The sequence below is a fragment of the Oryctolagus cuniculus genome, chromosome 3 (assembly GCF_051225735.1).
Source record: "Oryctolagus cuniculus isolate XC-2025 breed Fujian yellow rabbit chromosome 3, ASM5122573v1, whole genome shotgun sequence".
NCBI lineage: Eukaryota > Metazoa > Chordata > Mammalia > Lagomorpha > Leporidae > Oryctolagus > Oryctolagus cuniculus.
In genome coordinates, this window is record NC_142869.1 from 157,266,664 (window position 1) to 157,290,131 (window position 23,468).

The window sequence follows — 23,468 nt, forward strand, 5'->3', positions numbered from 1 at the left end:
GTCAATGGCGGTGGAGTCACCGCAAGGACAAAACTAGCCTCAGCTTTGGTTATCTGTCCACTACACTCACTGGTTTCCAATGAATTGTTCTGGAAGAGTTCCTAAATGAGCAAGATTGACTTCTTTAATAAGTCTAACTTTTATATTTGCTTGAATGAACCACCATGCCTACCACAGTGACAGATCAAAAGGAATCTCAGCAAAAACTCAATAAATTGCAAATTCATTGCTTCTAGCTACCTGCACTATTTAAATGGTAAACTGAGTGCAGGCGACATTCGTAAATTATTGTTTCATGTTTCTGAGAACATCATTCAGTCCTCTAAGAAGAAAGAAAAACAGAGTGAGATTAGGGGTAAATGATGAATCTGTGTAATGTTCTTGTCATCCAGGGCATAGAAAATCAAAGGGAAAAGAGACTCAAACTTGTAGTTTGATGTTCTAGAGTCATTAGAGTTATCTGATAAAGTCATATGATTTTTTTTAAGAATTTATTTTATTTATCAGAGCTACAGAGATTATTTGTTAAGTCAACAACAGGAGTCACTGTGCACTTACTCCTCAGGTAGGATCTTTGTCCTTAGTGTGCTGTACATTGAGATTTAATGCTATAATTAGTACTCAAACAGTATTTTTCACTTTGTGTTTCAATGTGGGTGCAAACTGTTGAAATCTTTACTTAATGTATGCTAAACTGATCTTCTGTATATAAAGGGAAACGAAAATGAATCTTGATGTGAATGGAAGGGGAGAGGGAGTGGAAAAGGGGAGGGTTGCGGGTGGGAGGGACATTATGGGGGGGGGAAGCCATTGTAATCCATAAGCTGTACTTTGGAAATTTATATTCATTAAATAAAAGTTTAAAAAAAAGAAAAATATGATTGTTAATGTCCAAAGTCAAAAATAATTGCAAGTAGAAGTTATAAGCAGCAGAAATTATAAGCAAGCGGACGAAACAGATGGTTCCAGAGGAGGGAGTGAAGCAGGAGTCCAGAGAGAAGCAGAGATGGCTTTGTGAGAAAGAGGTCTGGTATTGCACAAGAGAGAGCAGGCCCAGCATGTTTCTCAGGTTGCCATCATCCCCGATGACTTCTCAGTGAACTTTCCATTCACACATACTTTCACAATAACTCCTTTTACTTGAGTAAGCTTGAGTCAGATTTTTTCTTTGCAACAAATAAAACTGTTTGAGACAAGCCCTAAGGATACATTTCACAATGCCATTCATGGCTTGTCTCATCAAACCTACAAGCTAGTTAGAATCAGCACCAACTTAGAACATGGAGATACAACAGTGTAAGAAATCTGTTCAGATTCACGCAGCTATGGGCTGGCAGAGGTGAAAATTAGCTAAGAATTACCTGGTTTCACAGTGTCATAATCTTTTTTACCATATTGCATCATTATAGTAAATAAAGTACAAAACAAACCATTTTTTTGTGAGAAAAAAAAACCTTGCTCAAAATTGGCAAATTATCAACACATTCTGTACATCAGCAGAGTGCATCTAGATAGTCTTTTTAAAAAAGATTTATTTACTCATTTGAAAAGCAGAAAGATTATGAGAGAGAAAGAGAGGGAGCTCTTCCATCCATTGGTTCATTCCCCAAATGGTCTCAATAACTAGGGCTGGGCCAGGTCAAAGAACATTGTCACCCACAGGGGCAGCAGGGGTCTAATCTCTTGACCCATCATCCACAGCCTTCTCAGGCACATTAGCGGGAAGCTGTACTGTATATTTTCTGAAACATGGTTTTGATTTTTCAGTGCAAACCTGTAATTTTAAAGATAGATATGATGTGTCAAAAATGATGTGTAAACCATGATTTATAGCACGACTTTCAGAGAGAAACCAACTGATCATAATTTATAATTGTAAATCTTGACATATTTTATGCTCATGAAACCTATTGATTTGGGCAGAATGTGTGAATCTCATACTTGGAAGGGACAGTGAGTTGCTTGCCTTATGTCACAGGACTATGTACTCCCTGAGGTCAGTCCTGGACTGGAGCAGCCAGTATGTTCTAACTGTGTAGGATACTAGAAAATTTCCTTTAGCTTATGAGTTTCGGTTTTTTGTCTATGAAAATAGTGATGGCAATTCAGCAGACACCAACCTCAAAGGGCTTTTCTGACAATAAACCAGAAAGCAGCTATTCAGTGATGAACGCACAGACAATGCTTAGCAAGTACTAGTTTATTTTTTTCCTGTAAAGATATGAAAACCTTTAATGAGGAGAGTTGACATACTAGAGCTTGACAGTATATCACACGTTAATCATTGCTTGTAGGAGTAAGCTCTGAAGCTCAGAAAATCAAAGAAACATAATTGGTAGTTTTAGTACTCAGTAGAAAATGATTTCATAGCCACAATCTTAACTGAAGCAGCTATTGCTAAATAATGTAGAATTCAAACCAGTGAAGAAAGAGCGGTGTCAAAGAGTTTAAAGTGAACTTCCTGTCTGCTGACATTCCTTATTGATTCTTTCCTCTAAACATTTTCTAAAATGGCATGAAAGGAGAAGAAAGGTTAAATCCGCAATGAAAACAGAGAGGGAGACAATAGACGAAAGGAAAACAGTGGGCAGGAGATCTTAACACATTTGGGGGAGAGAGAATTGAGAGAAGCAGCTAAAAATACAGAAGATAAAAAACAGCTGCCACTCACAGGCCACACAGGAAGAGGGTGAACAAGGAGCATCTCCCAAGAAATCCCTGGATCGGGACACCAGGCATTGGTGAGAGGTTGGGTCGGGGTTTGCAAACACAGCTGGAAGTTGTTAGGGTCCTGCCTGCCTTCGAGGGTGGTGGTGTCTTTACCTCTGTCTTCCCTCCCTGAAGTAGAAAGAGATGGGCTTATTCTCTGGAGACACTGGAACTCAAAAGCTACTCAGGGCAAATAGAGAACTTTAAAAACAGGAATAAAATGAGAGTTGGCAGATGGACTTGGAAGCCCCTGTCCCTCTACCTCCTCTTTAGGACCCAGGAGCCAGGCAGGAAAGGGGAGGAATGACATATTCATGGGAATGCTAACATTGTGGGTCTCTCAGGGGAACAATCCCAACTCAGGCTAATTATCCTTCAGAGAAGTTCATTAATTCACAAGCTTTGCCGATGCACACAGAACTCTCAGTTGGGTTCTTTAACTGCCTTAAACTTAACAAGAATAGATAGCCAAGAATTAGACATTTAAGTGAGTGAAACAGCCCCATTCCTAATGCCTTTGATGTAGACTTTATCAGGGTCTCCTCTCCCTCCCCTAGCTTGCAGCTTCTCTGTCTCCACTTTGATAACTGCAAGTCAACTCCTTACTAAAGATTAACTCACTAAAGTAAGGGAGTGGTGCATGGGCCAGACTGGCCCCACAAGACTCCACGTCCCAAGACTCAGAATTCAATGGTCACCTCTACAGCAAACATCCTAACATTACACTACATTTTGAGATGCATTACAGGAACCCCAGGCCCTGATCCAACAGCACAGTCACCTTCTATCCATTAACAGATGGTTGGGAGCCCACTCTGCCGTCTCAGCATTCTCAAAGGAACATCTGCCAGCCTCCTATCACTGCCCAAAGGAAGCCATGAGCTCTGTGGAACAACCAGAGTCCTGTACTTGAGCTGATCATGCACTGCTCACACCTGACTTCAGTCTATAAGATTCACTGCCATTAATCTTTCTGGGCATGTGCACTGAGCAACAGCTGTCTAACTCCTCACTCTGCACATTGCTAAATAAACACCCATTTTCTACCACTAACCCTATCTCAGGGATTGGCTTGCTATGCATTGGGTAAGGAAACCTAGGATTTATGTAGAGTCGTACAACAAGAAGTGTCCAGTATAAAATACTCTGAACCAGAAAACATGGCAGAGGGGAAAAGGAAATGGAGAAAGTGGAGATAGAACAGACTATAGAAGAAAACTTCTATAAACAAGTATCTGACAGCCTCAGAGATGTAAGACATGATACAGTATCATGGAACAAGAATGAGGAGACAAAAAGAAAGAAACATTAGCTAGTTCAAAGAATAACTAGAAATTAAGATAACAAAAGTTTCAATTGGTAAAATTTAGAGAATTACATAGGAATTAGAAGAAAATATTAGAAGAAAATAATAGAAGAATGAAAGAAAATAAGGGAAATAATGAACATGAAATATCTGGCTAAAAAAGTCGAAGGAAGTGAGAAAAGAGAAAACAGAGATGAGCAAACTGTTGATAAAAACATGTAAGAAGGTCTCCCAGAACTTAATAAAATACATGTGTTTTCATAATGAAAGTGTCACTGAAAACCCTGCGGGATAAATTTGAAAAGAATCACAGTAAAGGAAATGATTTTGAATTTCAGCACATTTGGGCACAGAATATATATTGAAAACTTCCAAAAAGGAAAAAAATAGGTGTTGTGCAAAAGATTAGGTATTAGAATGGCATTAGACTCTTTGAAAACTATATGACAGTGAGGCAATGCTTTAAAATTCTGAGAGGCATAATATCCAACTCAGACATTTTTTACCCAGGCAAACTATCAATCAAGTACAAATGTAGAATAAAGGCATTTTCATACAATTAAAGGTCACATTAAATTCACTTTTTCTGCTCCCTTTCTCCAAGTATTACTGAAATTCGTGATTTTTCAACAAGAAGAATAAAATTTAAAAAGAAGAAAAAAGAAAAAAGTGCACAAGACATAACTCCAGGAAACAGGATTTTCAATTCAGAAAAGCTAAAGGAGTGATAGAATGACAGCTTTGCAGACTGGAAATGTGATTTATGTTCTATATTATGGACTATTGACTTTATAAAACGTCCCTTAAGGATATTGAGTATTTAGGAATGAAAAGCAAATGGAATTAAAAAAGGTTTTTTTTATGATGTTACAGAAGAAAAAATAATAAATGTTTCACAGAGAAACTTATTTATATATATTCTTTGTACTTATATGGTGACAATGTGAATTGAGTCATTATTTGGCTCTATGTCTTTTATGATTTATAGCCCCATTCATTCACTCAAAACAATTACTGAACATTTACTATAAAATAAAAGTACTAAGAAGTATCTTTCTTGTAGGTACCAAATCAAGAAGAAGGAACAGAAGGAACACATATTTGAAAAAGAGAGGATCCCTGCCTTCCTGCCTGTAGGAAGCTCAAAGTCTAAAGAAGAGACTGACATGTGAACAACAGTAAAAACAAAAATATAGTCAGCTCCATAAGGGACAGGCCCAACTGCTGCTCTCACGACAGAAGAACCCTTTAACTGACGCTTGCACTGGGGACCTGAGGCTTCAGACCATTGTTTTGAATCTTCACATTTTCCCAAAACAGGAAAAAAAAAAAAAACAGAATTTCCTTCAGAAGTCAAAATAAAACTAGTGTTAATAGCTTTCCAACCTCACAGGAAGATGGTTGATCGAAAATGTTTCCAAGGGTGTCCATTAGTTAGATGGGCTGGTCAGTGATCAGTGGGGTTGCAGGGTGGTTAAAATGCAGAGCTCAGTTACTCCAAGTTTTTAAGAACCCTGAGAAAGGAATTTTGAAATGGCCCTTGGAAGGGTCTGGAAGGAATCGTTAAAAACACTAATCCTGTGTTAGGACAAAAATTCTCTCTGTAATATAACTCATTGGTTCGTAGTTTGAACTTTCTGCACTCCATGGTAAAGTTTATGCGCTATACATGTATATACAAGGCCATGAAAAGGTTAGCAGGAAAGTAGAAGACAAAATGCGTCATTGACACGAATCTGTGCAAGAATGCACCCTCACTCACTATCAGGGGTCAAGAGATCATGTTAAGCCAAGGGTCCTGAAACCCCATTATAATGAGTGTAGAAAGATTTTTTAAGAATTCATAAAGCCTCACAAACGAATAATTTATGTGAGTGTAGATGCAAGACACACAGTTTTGGAAGCTAAAAGCAGGCAATGGTCAGTGGTCAGGGACAGTAGATCTGACGGCTCCTGCTAAGGCAAGCCTAAGAAGACCCCCTGCCTGACCTCCTCCATGTGGAAGTAAGGCAAGGCAGTGAGAACAGTTGTGTTGGAGGAAAGAGGAATTCAGAAGGCACAAGTCCCCAGTCCCCCACTGAGCCATGCTTAGCAGGGGAATGAATCTTTCCCACACAGGTTCACTTCCACAGTGTGCAGAGGTCGAATCCAGCATAAGGAGACCGTGATGGACCCAGGGAGATCCAGTAAAAGCTTATTTCCTGCTTTTTGATAGCAGCAGCTCTGCACTGATTTCCACATCAATAGCAGCCAAGCTAGTATCTTTTAGGCACAAGATAGATGATCCCCTCTTCAGGTTAATTTGACCAACCGAAGAAGAAACAAAAGTGACATGAGATGATAGTGAAGTCACCAAGCTCAACCTGGGAACACACAGCTTTAGATCGGCTTCTTAGTGTTCTTCTCTTACATGTGAACTGTATGTGTACATGAGAACAGGTGGACATATGCATGAACAGGGCAGGGGCAAATCTCCCACTGACACAGATGTGGAGGAGAAAAGGAAATGTTCAGGAGAAAACAGCCTTGTAAATAGAGGAATCGGGGAGGAATTCATTCTGTTTTCTCTCTGAAGTAGGAGATAAAATCAGTTGGGAAGAAGAGGGAGGTAATAGTGCTGGCAGGGGTGCTCGGCAGCACAATGAGGTTCCCTTAAAGATTAAATCAGCGGGCGCCGCGGCTCACTAGGCTAATCCTCCACCTTGAGGCGCCGGCACCCCAGGTTCTAGTCCCGGTCAGGACACCGGATTCTGTCCCGGCTGCCCCTCTTCCAGGCCAGCTCTCTGCTGTGGCCAGGGAGTGCAGTGGAGGATGGCCCAAGTCCTTGGCCCCTGCACCCCATGGGAGACCAGGATAAGCACCTGGCTCCTGGCTTCGGATCAGCGCGGTGCGCCGGCCGCGGCGGCCATTGGAGGGTGAACCAATGGCAAAGGAAGACCTTTCTCTCTGTCTCTCTCTCTCTCACTGTCCACTCTGCCTGTCAAAAAAAAAAAAAAAAAGATTAAATCAGTAAGAGCAGCACTGAGGACCCCTACGCTCAGACTTCTTGGGATTTGAAACTACTTCAGTCTGAGCGCCTTTGTGATTTTACTGCTGTCAAAGTGTGGATGTGAGAAGGAGCCGTGTAGGCCGGTGCCTGACTGCGGTATTTCAGGAGGGGTGTGGCAGAAGATCAAGCAGGCAAGCAAGCTAGAGCAACCTTTGAGAGACGGGTGGGTTTAGAGCCAGAGTAAGAGAATGATTCAAGAGACAGAAAGGAAAGACAAGAGTGGCTGGGGGACTGATAGAAAAATGAGGGTTCGAGGACTGGAAACAACACAGTCAGTAGAAGGACTCTGATAGGCTGTGCTATTCAGAGTGGGAAATGCCAGCTCAAACTTCCTGAGTGATGGCAGGACATTTTCTTGTCTCCTGTATTAAGCAAGAGTTAAGGTCCATTTCAAATTCCTTTTCTTATATTAACTTTCCCTCATGTCTCCAATCAAAATTGCTTTTTCCCCCTCTAATTTCTTTGAGGAAAATCCCTGAAAACTGTGAATGTCACCTGATGTACAATGTATTATTTTCCTACGATTGCCTCAAGAAGTGATAACCAACTTGATGATTTAAAACAGCAGGAATGTATTCTCTCACAATTTGGAAGCCAGAAGTCACACTCAAGGTGGCTGGGAGGGCCACATTCTCACTGGAGAGTTTTGGGAGAATCCTTCCTTGTATTTTCCAACTCCTGGTGGGTCCTGACATTTCTTGGGTGGGGCAGTATAGTTCCAGTCTGCATCTCTGCCTTAATGTGTTTGTATTATGGGAATGAACTCATATCAGTCTGGAGGCTGGACTACCCCAAGATCTGCTGTCAGCAAGAAGGAGAAGCAGATGTAATTCAGTCTGAGTCCAGAGTCCTGCAGGGCTCTTGTATCCTACTGGCTGCAGCCAAGGAAATTGAAAATGAAAGCTTGTTTCTTTGGAGGCACCTGTCCAGTTGAGGCAACATCAAAGACCTTTCTTCTTGACCTTTGAAAATACATTTCTGTTTTGTGACATATTTTTCCAGATTTTTAAGTTATTTTTTAAAGATCAATTTATTTATTTGAAAGGCAGAGTGACACACACACACACAGAGAGAGAGAGAGAGAGAGAGAGTGAGAGAGAGAGAGACTGAGAAAAAGAGAGAGAATGAGATCTTCCCTTCCGTTGGTGCACTCCCCAAATGGCTGCAATGCCAGGGCTGCATCAATCCAAAGCCAGGAGCTTGGAACTCCCTCAGGATCTCCCACAAAGGTAGAAGGAGTCTGGGTAATGGGCCATCTTCTGCTGCTTGCCCAGGTGCAGTAGTAGGGAGCTGGATCAGAAGCAAGGCAGCTGGGCTGCAAACCAGCACTTCAGTATGGAATGTGAGTATAAAAGACAAGGCTGCACCACAACACCAGCCACCAGATTTTTGAAACAGATAATAAAACAGCCTGTGGTGGGGAGCCTGTCAGGCATGGGCTTGGTTGTTCTGTGTGTTGTCACTCACCACCACCCCAGGGTATGGCTGCCCACCATTCTTTTCCTTTAAGAGGATGAATAGGTATCTCCTTCAGAGGGCCAGGAAACCATGACAGGTTATATGAGAACAATAAGAGGGCCATGCTTCTGAGAAACAAAAAGAACAGCTAAGAGAAGGAGAAGGTGCGTGTTCCAGCTCAAACAGTGACTTTGTCCTCTGCCACCTTTTTATTCGATTGGGCTCTCAGCAGATTGGATGGTGCCTGCCCACGGACGACGGCAGATGTCTGCTCAGTTTGTCAAATGCTAATATCTTCTAGAAACACCCTCACCAATACATGGAAATATTTTACCAGCCACCTGGGCATCCCATAGTCCAGTGGACACAGAAGTAACCATTGCAATGCCCTTGAAACAGCTGCCCCTGAGGCCACATCACACTGTAATACAATGATTGAAAGCAGGAAATTATCCTTTATACAATTTATTTTTTTTTTTGGTTTTTATTTTATTTGACAGAGTTATAGACAGTGAGAGAGAGGGACAGAGAGAAATGTCTTCCTTCTGTTGATTCACTCCCCAAATGGTCACTATGGCCAGGAGCCAAGTGCTTCTTCCTGGTCTCCCATGCAACTGCAGGGGCCCAGGCACTTGGGCCATCCTCCACTGCCCTCCCGGGGCCACAGCAGAGAGCTGGACTGGAAGAGGAACAGCTGGGACTAGAACCCAGTGCTCATATGGAATGCCGGCGTCGCAGAAGGAGGATTAACCAAGTGAGCCACGGCGCCGGCCCTATACAATTTATTAAATAACCTGAAGATCTTTTTCAAGTTTGACTTCTTAGGGACCGTTCCCGGCAATACCTGTCAGAGGACTGTTCTCACAGCACTCCCACACAAACAACATTGTTCTCTCTGAATGTGACCAGGCATTTTGCCAAGAGCTCCTTTTAATGTTTCCTTTTGGGGGCTGGTGTTGTGTCACAGCGGGTTAGGCTGTCACCCACAATGCTGGCATCCCATATGGGTTTAGTTCAAGCCCTGGCTGCTCCGCTTCCAATCCGGCTTCCTGCTAATGCACCTGGAAAAGAAGCAGAGGATGGCCCAAATGCTCGGGTACTTGCCACCCACATGGGGGACCTGGATGAAGCTCCTGGCTCCTGGCATTGCTCTGGCTATTTGGGGAGTGATCTAGTAGATCTCTCTCTCTCTCTCTCTCTCTAACTCTGCCTTTCAAATCAATAAATAAATAAATCTTTTTAAAATGTTATTTTTGTAAATAATGGGCAGGCACACACAGTAATGTGTCTCTTACATAATCTCTATTTTGAGGAACCTAAGTGTAAATACCAGACTTGGGGCAGATGCTTCACATAATGGTGAAGTGTCTGTTTGCAATGCTTGCATTCTGTATCAGAGTGCCTGGGTTTGAGTCATGGCTCCACTGGCTCCACTTCTTTTTTTTTTTTTTTTTTCTTGACAGGCAGAGTGGACAGTGAGAGAGAGAGAGAGACAGAGAGAAAGGTCTTCCTTTTGCCGTTGGTTCACCCTCCAATGGCCACCACGGCTGGCGCGCTGCAGCCGGTGCACCGCGCTGATCCGAAGCCAGGAGCCAGGTGCTTCTGCTGGTCTCCCATGGGATGCAGGGCCCAAGCACTTGGGCCATCCTCCACTGCACTCCCTGGCCACAGCAGAGAGCTGGCCTGGAAGAGGGGCAACCGGGACAGAATCCGGCGCCCCGACCGGGACTAGAACCCGGTGTGCCGGCGCTGCAAGGCGGAGGATTAGCTTAGTGAGCCGCAGCGCTGGCCGAGTGGCTCCACTTCCATTCCAGCTTTTTGTAAATGCATAACCTGGAAGGCAGCAGATGATGGGTCCCTACCATCCAGGTTGGAGACTCAGCCCCAGCTGTTTCAGGCATTAGGGGAGTAAATCGGTGGATGATAGATCTCTCTCTGTCCATTTCTCTGCCTTTCAGGACAAAAAAAAAAACAAAAAACAAAACAAAACAAAAAAAACACCAATGTCATTGTTTGGCAAATATGTTAACTATATATGCAATCTGTATGGAGAAAATTAGCAAATCTTGGCATATCAGGCTTGACATTCTCAAGTTATCAATTAGTAGGAGACTCGACAATATAGCATCATATGATTAATATACCATTTTAATTGACTGAAATGTAGCAAAAAGCTCTTTTAGCTCTTGTCACAGTTCATTTGCAAAAAAAACATTGCAGGTTACTAGAGATGTGACAACTCACAAAATTGCTAGTATCTGCAAAATTGATGATACTTTTTATATTTTAGCAATGAGGAGAATGCTGGAATATTTTAATAGGATTTTCTTAGTAGTATGCCTTGAGATTAAAAAAATCTACTAACATGACAAAAACTATTCCTAATCATTGTTTTCATAGTTCATACGGTATTTTGTGAATGAAAGTTTGAAATCTCAATACTATATGGGCAAAGTTCTAAAGTTCTACTATCAGGACTGGTTGCATAATTTATAGGTCTCAGTACAAAATAAAAATGCAAGCTCTTTGTCAAACCATTATTAAGAATTTCTAGACAGGAATGGCAGAGCATTCAACCAAGTGTGGGGTTCTTCCAGGAGTAGGAACCTGTAAAAGTGCACAGGTTGCATATCTATGAGGTTGCAATGTAGATTGCACAAAGTATATACCTATAGCCCTGCCTGCTGGAGAAAGCCACTCCAAAAAGGTAGATGGTTCCTTTGAAATTTTTTTCTAAAGTCTTTCTGAACCTCCTTTACTTGTTTTAAGCTTCATATCTGATCACTCCCCCTAATGCTCCAGATAAAAGTAAAAAGATTAGAACCACCTCAGTTTCTCCCTAACAACCTTGCAAAATTACTTGCACCCACACCAATTATCCTTAGCCTCTTCTTGCTACCTGAGATCAGTCCCCTTTCCCCTGAAATGTGGATTCTAGCCCACTTCTTCTCAATAATTTATCAAAATCTATCTTTATTTTGAACATTCAGCCTCTCTTTTTTAATGCAATCGTTCTCATGCCTTACATATAAGTTCAAATCCTTCTTTGCATCAGACAAACACATGCAAATAAAACTCCCTAAAGGCCACACCTTAAATACAACTGGAGTCTCATCTCACATCATTCCTTGATAACTAAGCCTGTAAATTCTCTATGCTTGCAATCTCATTTCCTCACCTCAATTCCAGCCTGGCATATCCCCCCTCACTCTAGAGATGCAGAGTTCCCAACAATCACCAGTTTCTTCCATGGGTGCCCTGTTGAGTTCATCAGACATTACTTCCTCCTTACTGTACATAAGAAACTCTGGAACACTCGAGCTGGTTAACCAGACTTCATTCTTCCTTACCATCCCTCTTTTCTCTGGCTTTAGAAACTGGAGAGTCTCGTGTTTTTCCTTCACATCCCTGTGATATGGCGTAACTAAGCAGTTAGTTAAATTTAGATGATCTAGAATTTTTTTAATCTTTTTTTAAAGATTTATTTATTTATTTGAAAGGGAGTGTTACAGAGAGGCAGAGGCAGAGACAGAGAGAAGTCTTCTATCTACTGGTTCACTCCCTAATAGGTTGCAATGGCCAAAGCTGGGCCAGTCTGAAGCCAGGAGCCAGGAGCTTCTTCCAGGTCTCCCACTGGGCCATCTTCTACTGCTTTTCCAAGCCATAGCAGAGAGCTGGATTGGAAGTGGAGCAGTCGGGTCTTGAACTGGTGCCCATATGGGATGCTGTCACTGCAGCTGGTGGCTTTACCCACTACACCATAGCACAGGTCTCTCTTGTATCTTTGCAATGTAACCCTATCTCTTCAATTGTTGGTGTGATATGCTTACCTTCCTGGGATGCACCTGTAGAATATGGGACCAGGGTGCATACCAGACCCCATCCTCATTGCATACTTGGTTGGGATATCACTACCTTCCTTACTAAAAAAGTAGTGGGAGTTGGGAGAATACTGTTCTTCCACTGTGGACTGGTCTTTGATGGGTCTCTCTCATGCTTGCTTAGAGGTATCATTTTCATTTGCTCCTCTTTCCTGTTCATGGCACCTCTTTTGTCCACTCATATTGGGTATTTTGCAGTGTGGGACAGTCCACACTCCCATGTGTTTATCCCATCACTGTTAAATTCTGTTCCTATTCGTGCATGATACTAATCTCCACTTAGTGGTTTTTTTTTTTTTTTTTGGACAGGCAGAATTAGACAGTGAGAGAGAAAGGTCTTCCTTTTTCTGTTGGTTCACCCCTCAAAAGGCCACTACGGCTGGTGCGCTGCGCCAATCTGAAGCCAGGAGCCAGGTTCTTTCTCCGGGTCTCCCATGTAGGTGCAGGGCTCAAGCACCTGGGCCATCCTCCACTGCCTTCCCAGGCCACAGCAGAGAGCTGGACTGGAAGAGGAGCAACCGGGACAGAATCCGGGACCCCAACGGGCACTAGAACCTGGGGTGCCGGCGCTGCAGGCGGAGGATTAGCCAAGTGAGCTGTGTTGCCAGCCCACTTAGTGTTTTTACTTCTGTAGGAGACAAGAATCTGGATTGGAAATTTATATATCCATGGCCACATCACCTCTAGCTGCTTCTTTTCCATCTCTATCAGGTTTATCTTTCTGTACCTGACCCACTATCCAGTGGACAACCGCAGACTTGGCTCTAGGCCTTTCTCTTACTCTGTATTTTCTCTCGATAGGAGCTCATATCATCTTTGATTGCCACACATACAGCTGTGAATTCCAGATACATACATCTGGCCTATGCTTCTCCTCTGTACTATAGGCTGATAGACTTAACACATGCTTGACATCTCCCATTGGATCCCTTTAACATCCCTTAAAACTACTGTGTCTCTGACTGAAGTTATGACTTCTCCTTCTGCCTACCCACTCTTAAACTTGCTTTGTTTCATTTGTTTTCTTTTCATGTCAAAGCTGTCAGCCTATCCTAGAAGATGTAAAAATGCTTTTTAAATATTGCTTAAGTCTCTTAATTTGCTTCCATCTCCATTAAAGTCTTGGTAGCCCAGTGGTTTCCCCTTCGTGGTCTGCTTTTCTACCCGTATAACCCATATCACACTGTCAGTTCCTCCTCACTTGCACTGTTATTTTCCCTCTGTTTGAAATGGCTTTGCCTCTCTTCTTTGCTAGCTAACTCCTACTGGCCTTTCAGATGTCCGCTGAAGTGGCACTTCTTATGGAGAAACCTTGTGTCATTCAAGGTTTGTGTTTAAAAACAATGGAAGCTTTTCCTGACCAACTATATCTATGTATGTATCTATATCCATATGTAGATATGGATATAAAAGAATGATTTGAGAAGATATTTGTAACTCACAGATGGAATGAATGTGTAGACTGCAGAACTAAGCTCTGATATCCAAGATGGACGTGCTCACTTACTTCAGGAACTGGTCTGCACAGTGACTAAGCACCACATGGTAGAGTTTGCATTGGTGCCACTTCTGTGTTCCTATAGCAGGGATGAGGAATGTCCAGCCCATGGGCCAAAAAAAGGCCCTTAAAATCATTTTGTCTGGCCCTGCTAAGGCAACTCTAGGTGGGAATCCAAATCCAATAAATCTGTACAGCAGGCTAATTTTTAAGCTGATAATTTTGTATGGCTTGTGAATAAAGCTATACCTAGCCAATGGCTCTTGGCAGAGAAAAATTCCCCTCCCTTGCTACAGAGTGGATAGAGTCCATAGCATTACAGCCACAAGGCAGCTACATATGTCTATAGTAGGAGGCATTTTCTGATTCCCACCAAGGCTTATAATATAGGAAATGCTCTAACATTTGAAGATGTGTTGAGTAGCAAAAAAAAAAAAAAAAAAAAGTAAAAACCTCCACCACAGATGATTTCTCTGATGTCTTTGATAAATTCAATTCTGTTCAATGTGTACTTTCTCTTAACAGCACTTGTAGGGAGTAGGGACTGGCAATGTTAAGCCTCCACCTGGGTGCTGGCATCCCATATGGGTGCTGGTTCATGTCCCAGCTGCTCCCTTCCAATCCAGCTCTCTGCTTATGGTCTGGGGAAGCAGTGGAAGCTGGCCCAAGTGCTTGGGCCCCTGCCTTGTGGGAGACCTGGAAGAAGCTCCTGGCTCCAGGCTTAAGATTGGCTTAGCTCTGGCCATTGCAGCCATTTGGGGAGTGAACCAGTGGATGGAAGGTCTATCTCTGTGTGTCTCTTCCCCTCTCTGTCTGTAACTCTGCCTCTCAAATAAATAAATAAAGCTTTAATAGTATCTGTAACAGTTGAAATTTTACATTTAGACATGCAGTCATGATTTGCAATGTACTATCTTTTTCTTTAAGTCCAGTGTGATTCCCTACAGGAAGGGGCCGTGCCTGTTTTTGCTCAATTGCATATTCCCAGTACTTAATATAACCATAGGTTTTCAGAAAAATATTTCTTGAGATGACAGTATTGGACCTATTAAAATTTATTTCTGCCAAAATAGATTAAATCAGCACAGCTTTGCCCATATGGTGGATATATATTCCAGGCCTCTCCTTCCCTTTCAAGCCCAGATGGGGAAAACTCCCTACCGCTGTCTTATTGTGAAAGAACAGAAGTTATTTATTTTGTAGGCACTCCTTCACAGGGACAGCCATTTGGATGGATTTTAAAATGCCTTTCACTCTGAGCCAGGACATACAATGGTTTCTTTAATCCCTAAAGTAAATATGGTAGTAACCCAAGCATTAAGAGATCTTTATACAGAACTACACTGTGTGCCTCGCACATTCCTCTCTCATTCTGAGCACAAGAGCATTTTTGGCTTCTTTAATTCTCCCTGAGGGTGTATCTGCTACCCTCCCTCTCAATCTGTCAGAGGTAGCAGCACATGGAAGAGGAAGTCTCAGCCAAGCTTCTTGGTGAAGTCCATCCCAGAACAGAAAGTATTCCTACCAAGAACATTTCAGTTGTTGCTATAATTTTTTAAAAAATGTATTTTATTTATTTTTAAGGCAGAGTAACAGAGAGGAAGAGGCAGGCAGAGAGAGAGAGAGAGAGAGAGAGTTATCTTTCTGCTGGTTCACTCCCTAAATGACTGCAACAGCCTGGGCTGGTCCACACCAAAGCCAGGAGTTATGAACTCCATCTGGATCTCCTGTGTGGGTCATCTTCTGTTGATTTATCAGGCATTAGCAAGGAGCTGGATTGGAAGTGGAGCAGCCCAGATTTGAACCCTTCATTATATGCATCACAAGCTATAGCTAAACCTACTGTCCCTCAGTGTTGCCCTCTGTTACTTTTTTAATGGCCACATAGTATCTGGACTCCAGGTGCTATTTCTAAATTTACATTTAGGTGTAAATGTAAATAATCCTAGAGAGAGAAATTTCCTATAGGATTAAAAATCTTGGAGACATTAGTTTTGTAAAAATATGTCTATGGAAATACACAGTGTATTATCTTGTTATAGCTAATAACAATGTGTCACAAACTAAGTGACCTACTTGACAGAAATGTATGGTCTCACAGCTTCAGAGGACAAAAGTTGGAGATGGAGGTGTCCACAGGGTTGGCACCTTCCTAGGGCTGTGCCACTGCTTAGCATCTGGTGGCCTCAGGCATTCTTGGCTTACACGTGGTCTTCTTTCTGTATTTTAGCATCTTTCCTTCGTAAATATCTGTCTCTGTGTCCAAATGCCTCCTTTTAGTATAAGTCGTACATGAATAGGAACTGCACACATCACCTGGTTTTAACTTGATTCCTTCTATAAAGACCCTATCTGCACATACAACTACATTTTGAGGTATGGGAAGTTAGGGCTCCAGCAGAATCCACCCTGTAACATCCTCTAATCGGGGAAACCCCACAAGCAGACAATGTGAAATACAGGCTGCAAGGCAGGATGATTCTTGAGAGCAAAGTCACTGACCCATGTCTGACAGAAAAGAGCAGTCCAGGTGGGGTATGGTCAGTCACAGCCCAAACAAAGCGAGCATTATCTTCAGAGACAGGGCCAGGCTTTGGGCTTCCCAGTGTGCTTGTGCCCTCAGAAAGCATCACCAAAATGGTGGCAATTTTTGGACACAAGGGAAATACCATTGATCTTGTAAAATTTTCAAGATCAAATGAATCATTATTTAAGGAAAGAGACTCTATGGAAGTGATTAAATAAAATCATATGTAATTTAGCTATTTCCTTACAGAGAAGATTTTAAAAAAATAGAATTGAATATCTGGTTCATCATGGGGAGTGCACATGAAATTGTCCTCTCTGGTTGAAATCATACACATTGTACATTGTTAATGCTTCAGGTACTTTAGCTATTTTGGCCTTGTCAAGGTTGAAATTTTATATTTGCTCAGGCGATTCTGGGATTAATGCTCATTTGCACACTAGAATGTTAACTTCCTATGGGAAATGAGTACATTGAAATTTTATTTATAATTTGTTTGAAAATCAGGAGAGAAAAAGTGTACCCATCCACTGGCTTACTACCCAAATTCCCCTGGGAAATCAGTCTGAGTCTCTGATGTGGGTGGTAGTAACCCAACTAGTTGAGCTATCACCTGTTGCTTGCAGGTTATGCATTACCAGAAAGCTGGAAATGGGAGTGGAGCTGGCACTTGAGTCCAGGCACTCTGATATGGGCTACAGGCTTCTTAAGTGGCAACAGAACTTCTGCACCAAAAGCCTGCCCCAAAGTGCTCATTTTTGTTGATATTTGTTATATTTTTAAACTCTCAAAAATGGCCACAAGTTTTGGCACGATATATGGTTTCACTAAATATTTATTTTGAATGAATGAAGTGGCATTTGAATGAGTTCACTTATTATTCAGTCAAGTGTTACACTATTCATTCTTTTGATCATTCATAACTAATACTATTTATTATTCTCTAAGTACAGCTTAAGAGATGCTAAAGACGCTACAATAATCAAAGAGAAGTAATACTGGCTTTCAAAGAGCTTGGAATTATAGGTGAATGAAAATATAAAATAATAAAATGATACAAATGCATTGCGTAATGGTAAAGAATAAGAACAATGAGTGCGGAGAGAGTGCTAGGTAGAGGGGAGACATAGAGAAGATAGGAGACTGTTAGGGTCCAAGAACAGGGAAAAAGTTTATGAAGGAAGCAACACTTGAGATAAACCTTAATAGACTGATGATTTTTGGCAATAAAGTTGAAAGTAAGGACAGGCATAAGATTCCTCTTAAGATTCTGGTAAAGAAGTGGGTGCTGTGGCACAGAGCTGCCACTTGGGACACCCACATCCCACACTGGGATGTTGATTCCAGTCCTGGTGACTTCACTTCCAATTCAGCTCCCTGCTAATACACTTGGGAAGGCTGGAGATGACGGCCCAAGTACTTGGATCCCTGCCACCCATCTCAGAGACCTGAATAAAGTTCCTGGTCCCAGTCCCTGCTGTTGTAGGCATTTGGAAAGTGACTCACCTATGGAAGATTGAGCTTTCTCTCTGCCTCTTCTTCTGTCACTCTGTCTTTCAAAGTAAGTAGATCTTACAAGAAAAAAGATTCTATGTAAGACACTTGCATCTCACATCAGTGCGCCTTGGTTCAATTCCTAGCTCCAGCTTCTAATTCTAGATTCCTGCTAATGGGAGGCAGCAGATGATGGCTGAAGTTCCTTGCATCTCCTTGGAAGATTCGGGTTGAGTTCCTGACTCATAGCTTCTGTCATAGCCCAACCCTGGCTGTTGTGGACATTTAAAGATTAGACCAGTGGATGGGGTCTCTCACTGGTTCTCTCTCTCTCTCTCTCTCTCTCTCTTTTTGTCCTTCTGTTTCTAAGATTAAAAAAAAAAGAAAAAAGAGAAAACAGTGACATAAAAGATTAAAATTGATGCTTTTATAATAACAAGTAGTTACATTGGCACAAAAACAAAGCAAACAGGAAATTGTTGACAATAAAAATAAAAATCAGAATAGGATCTTTATTTGCCAGATGAAAGAATTTGGATAACTTTTATGATGGGGAGAGAGTAAAGGATTTTCAACATGGTGTGATTAACGTGTTTGCTTGGGAAGATCACTGGGTGGCAGTGGGCTGTGTGTGTTTGCATGGGAGTAAAAAGGGGAAGCTCGCACAGGAAGCTGTTGTATGTTCAGACCAACAGCAGTAGCTGGGGGTACTTTCAGGTACACAGGAGCCCCACAGTTTGGGTACTATAAGAAAAGTACTACAAAATCTGGTAGTAAACTGTATATTTATTTAAGGTAAAACTTATTAAGAATGTACATTTTTAAAAGCTAATAAATGCCATGAATATAGAAAATCCAGAAAAATATGTTATTTTTATTAACAACATGACCCACATTCATAACATTGTATTTTCTTACTTTTTTTAGCTACAGACTCATTAACTGCCTCTTCATATGACATGTCACCTAATTTCCTTATAGAAAATAGAAAAATGAAGTGCTTTTTTTTTTTTTCCTGTGGTATGATTAAACATAGTTGTATTAGAAAAAGCTTTCACCTAACAATCAACTCTGAAGACCTCTGTGGCCCCACGGGGTGTGGGGATTTCTTCCCACCAGCAAGCACGCGATTCCTCAGCAGAGCCAGCTGGTTGTACCCTAATCCAACTCACTTCTGATCGTGCTCGCCTGGAGATAGTGTCAGATCCCATGAGTTGGAGGCTCCTAAATTGGGGCTGCGTGAACCTTCCTGAGGTTTGCTTGGATTGCCTGAGTGGCTCCAAGAACTCAGGAAAACACTGATGTCTACCGGCTTATAAAGCATCTAGGTGAAGAGATGCCCTGGGCTAGTTAAAAGGAGGAGCTCAGAGCTTCTGTGCCCTCTCCAGGTGCACCACCCTCCAGGAACCTCCATTTTTCAGCTAATTGGAAGCTCTAAATGGCGACTTCATTGCATAGACCAGATTGAAATGTGCACAACTGTGTGGCAACATAATTGGAGAAAAGGTATGATCTGGGGCCCATAGGCTGAGTGGGGAGACTGTAAGGCCCTTGAGTTCTGATTCTTCTTTGCCTCTCTGTGCAGCTTTCCTTCTTCCAGGTATAGAGTAGGGCTGTTTCTTTTTCTCAATTGAGCAAGCACCAGCATCCAACTCATGGTGCTTGTCCAAAGATAAATTCTGCGAAAAAGTAAGAGGTTAGGTAGAGACAATTTAAGGTGAGAAGTGCCTTTGAAACATTTTTGGAAATTAGGGCATCAAGAGGAAATGACACACAAATTAGGGGGACCAGGATAGACACCCGAAGTTAGGGAACACGTGCATAATCTCATCAGCAGGATAGTATGACTTTCATCAATAATGATTGGCAGATGAGAAGGAGAAAGGTGAGGTGAGTATTTGTGATGTAGTATGGGATTCTGTCCCAGTTAGATGGCTAATGAAGTTAGAAAAAGGAGATGTAATAGAAGAACAGGAAGCTATATAGGGCCTGGAAGTCACCATCAGATGAGAAAACAGATTCAGCAGAAGTAATGGAGAAAAAGGAGAGAAGAAAGAATGATATGGCCAGAGCAGGGTTTCTGAGGACTTGAGAACTTGGAAATGGAATACTTGTGGGGGATGACCAAATAAATTTGTGGTGGAAAGGGAGGCAAATACAAATTTACTGAAGTTGAAACAAAATTTTGACACCGAGTTCCCAAAAATTGTCATCAACGTATTTTGAAGGCACAAAAGTTGGGGATTAGGACAAAGTGTTGGATGACAACTATGAGCAAGGTGCTTTCCATCAGGCTCCTGCCTACTTTTCAGTTATGAAAAGATGTTTTATAAGTTATATATTTTATGGTCCTATTGTCAAAGCACATACAATTATTCTGTTAATGATAGAAAATATAGCAGGGGAAATTACAACCTCCATGGTGAATCATTTTCATTTTATGAAATGTAAACAATATTTCCCCTAAGATTAACAGCATATGCCTCCTTTAGCCACTGTTTGATGCTGCATGTAATGGATTCCAACTTACCAATGCAATAGCAGACACCATAGATAAGTCATCTGAAATTGGTTTTCAGGAAGGACACAGGGTTATAACTCCTGTCTTAGTCCTACATCTTGATGTTATGGAGAGTAAGGCAGATGGGCTATTCTGGCCAGTGAAGATCTTTCTGGGTGTTGGAAAGAGGATTTGATTTAGCATTAGGAAAGCTCAGATTTAAAGAAAACGCACTAAGCTAAGTGTAGAAAGGAAAACAGAGGTCAATAAGTCATAGCAGCCGTGCAGCCACGTGTAAATTTACCTGTAACAGTGTTGTTGTAATTTTAGATGTTAACTACGGAAGTATCTTTCAGTTGGGTAAACTCCCACACAGTGGGTCCTGCCTCTTGATTGCATCACTGTTCAGGCTCCCACTGAAACACAGGCCATGAGCCACACTCTGTCTCTCAGAGGCCACGGGAGAGTGTCAGACTTGAGGGGAGCTCCAACTTTGATGGGAGAACAGGGCAGCGGATGCATGAAACTTCCCAGGGCTGGCAGAGGCAGGGCTGTTTCCCAGCGGGCTCAAGGCGGAGATCCTGGCACAGAAGCATCATCCACAGGGTGGCGGCTGCCAAGTTTCCTTTAGTACTCAGTGGGAAAGCGGCAACAACAGCAGATTTTTTTCATCAGGCCAATTCTGTTGTGAGGTTTTGGGCTTTATTCCTGAAAACTTAGCTTGCAGTCTGGTTCTGCAGCTTCCCTAGTAATTTTGAGATTTTTAAAAATATGCTTTGAATAAACTTCATTTTTGCTTCATCAGTTGGAGCCGTCATCTTAATTGCAGCTAAGAGCCCTGACATACACAGCATATTAGGGTAGAGATACCATGACTTCCAGACAGCATTTGCCTAAACATTGCTACAGTGCTCATCTCCTACTGGAGTGTGGAAAGGGGAGCTGCGCTCAAGTGACTGGGATGGGATCAGCAACTCTCCCCATTTAGAGAATGGGAAGAGGTGATGGTTCTTCAATAAAACCTAGTGGGTGACTATTTATGTATCTTACAAGGGCTGCCATGACAACGTGCCACACACTGGCTGGCTTACACAGCTGAAATGCATTTTCCCACAGCACTGGGGTCGCAAGTCCAGATCAAGGTGTCAGCAAGGTTTGGTTTCTTCTGAAGCCTCTCTCCTCTCACTCGCTGCCTCCTCACCTGCTTGTCCCTCTGTGCAGGCAGCTCCTTGTGCTGCTTCTTTGTATGTCAAATTCCCTCTTCTTATAAGGGCACCATTCAGTTTGAATGAAGCCCACCCAAAGAATATCATTTTAACTCATTACTTCTTTAAGGCCCTCTCTTCCAATATAGCTACATTTTGAGGTCCTGGGGTTAGGACATGATTACTGGCTCTTTCAGGAAAACAGTTCAGTCCATAACAAAGACCTTGACATTCTACTTGGTTAGTAAGAAAATTGTGACTTTGACATATCAAAGTGACAGTATTCACCAACTTTGTGGAATTTTTTAATTCACTGATTACTTTTTTACTTCTCCCTTCTATAAACTCAAGTTCTTAACATACCTCTGTGTGAATGTTTATAGTAGATTTATTCTTTTTTTTTTTTTGGACAGGCAGAGTGGACAGTGAGAGAGAGAGACAGAGAGAAAGGTCTTCCTTTGCCGTTGGTTCACCCTCCAATGGCCACCGCGGCTGGTGCACCGCGCTGATCTGATGACAGGAGCCAGGTACTTCTCCTGGTCTCGCATGGGGTGCAGGGCCCAAGCACTTGGGCCATCCTCCACTGCACTCCCGGGCCACAGCAGGGAGCTGGCCTGGAAGAGGGGCAACCGGGACAGAATCTGGTGCCCCGACCGGGACTAGAACCCTGTGTGCCGGCGCCGTAAGGCAGAGAATTAGCCTAGTGAGCCTCGGCGCTGGCTAGTAGATTTATTCTTAATTGCAAAAAACAGTAAGTAGCCTAGATGCTCTTCAGTGGGTGAATGGATAAACAAATTATGGTATATCTGTGTAACAGAATATTACTCAGTTAAAAAAAGGACAAATTACTGATACTTAAAACTTAAGGCATTTTGCTAAGCGAAAGAAAACAGTTTGAAAGGCTGCAAATAATGTATGTGTTTGTCTCTGGGCCATACTGCCAGAGCTGTAGATTTATGTTCACACAACAGTAGAGTACATTTTGTCATCCTAGAGACCTTTAGCTTGCTACTCATCCATAGTTACATCTACCTATTTGACCCCTGCCATTTCTAACTCTTGGCAATCACTAATCTGTGTTCTATTTTGGTAATTTTGTCTTTTTGAGAATACTATGTAAATGGAATCATACAGTATACGACAATTGAGACTGACTTAGTTCATTCAGCATTACACTCCTCAGACACATCCGGGCTATTGTGTGTGCCAACAGCCACTCCTTTTTATTGCTGAGTGATATTCCATGGTACATGGACTATTCTTTGTTTAACTGTTCCCCTAATGCGGGACCCTTTGATTATTTCTGGTTCTGGGCTATTAGAAATAAACTTGCTCTGAATAGTTGGGTATAGATTAATGTGTGGTCATTCTTCTTTTCAATGTTAACCATTGTTCTAAATTTGGGCAGAAGGAGCTCTGGTATCCCATTTTTAAAATTGTAGTATGGTTTATATATAGTGAAATTTGTCCTTTCTGGGTACAGTCCCATGAATTTTGGACAATATACATCATTGTGTACTTACCAACAAAATAAAACACAAAACAGTTCCAACACAGTAAAACTTTCCCTGTTGATATCTTCTTGTCAACCCCCCCAAATAACCACCAAATGTTTTTCTGTACCTTTAATTTTGCTACAGTGTCCTTTTGTCTTTTTCACATGCTCCCATTCATCTTGAGATTATTCCTAGCTTTTGGAGTAAGAAGGTGTCCTAAATGGTGTCTTTTTTTTTTTTTTCAATTTTAGTATACACTATATAGCCTCTTTTGTGTAGGGTAGATAGAAGTTACACCTATATTTCTGACTCCAGAGAAATTTTCTTGATTCCTTTTCTCTTTTT

The 23,468-nt window shown here is 41.9% G+C and overlaps 1 protein-coding gene across 1 annotated transcript in view; it reads left to right on the forward strand.

Annotated features, from left to right (window-relative positions):
* CPED1 (cadherin like and PC-esterase domain containing 1) overlaps window positions 1-23,468 on the forward strand; it is a 587,225-nt gene that overhangs the window by 523,166 nt on the left and 40,591 nt on the right. The window lies entirely within an intron of this gene.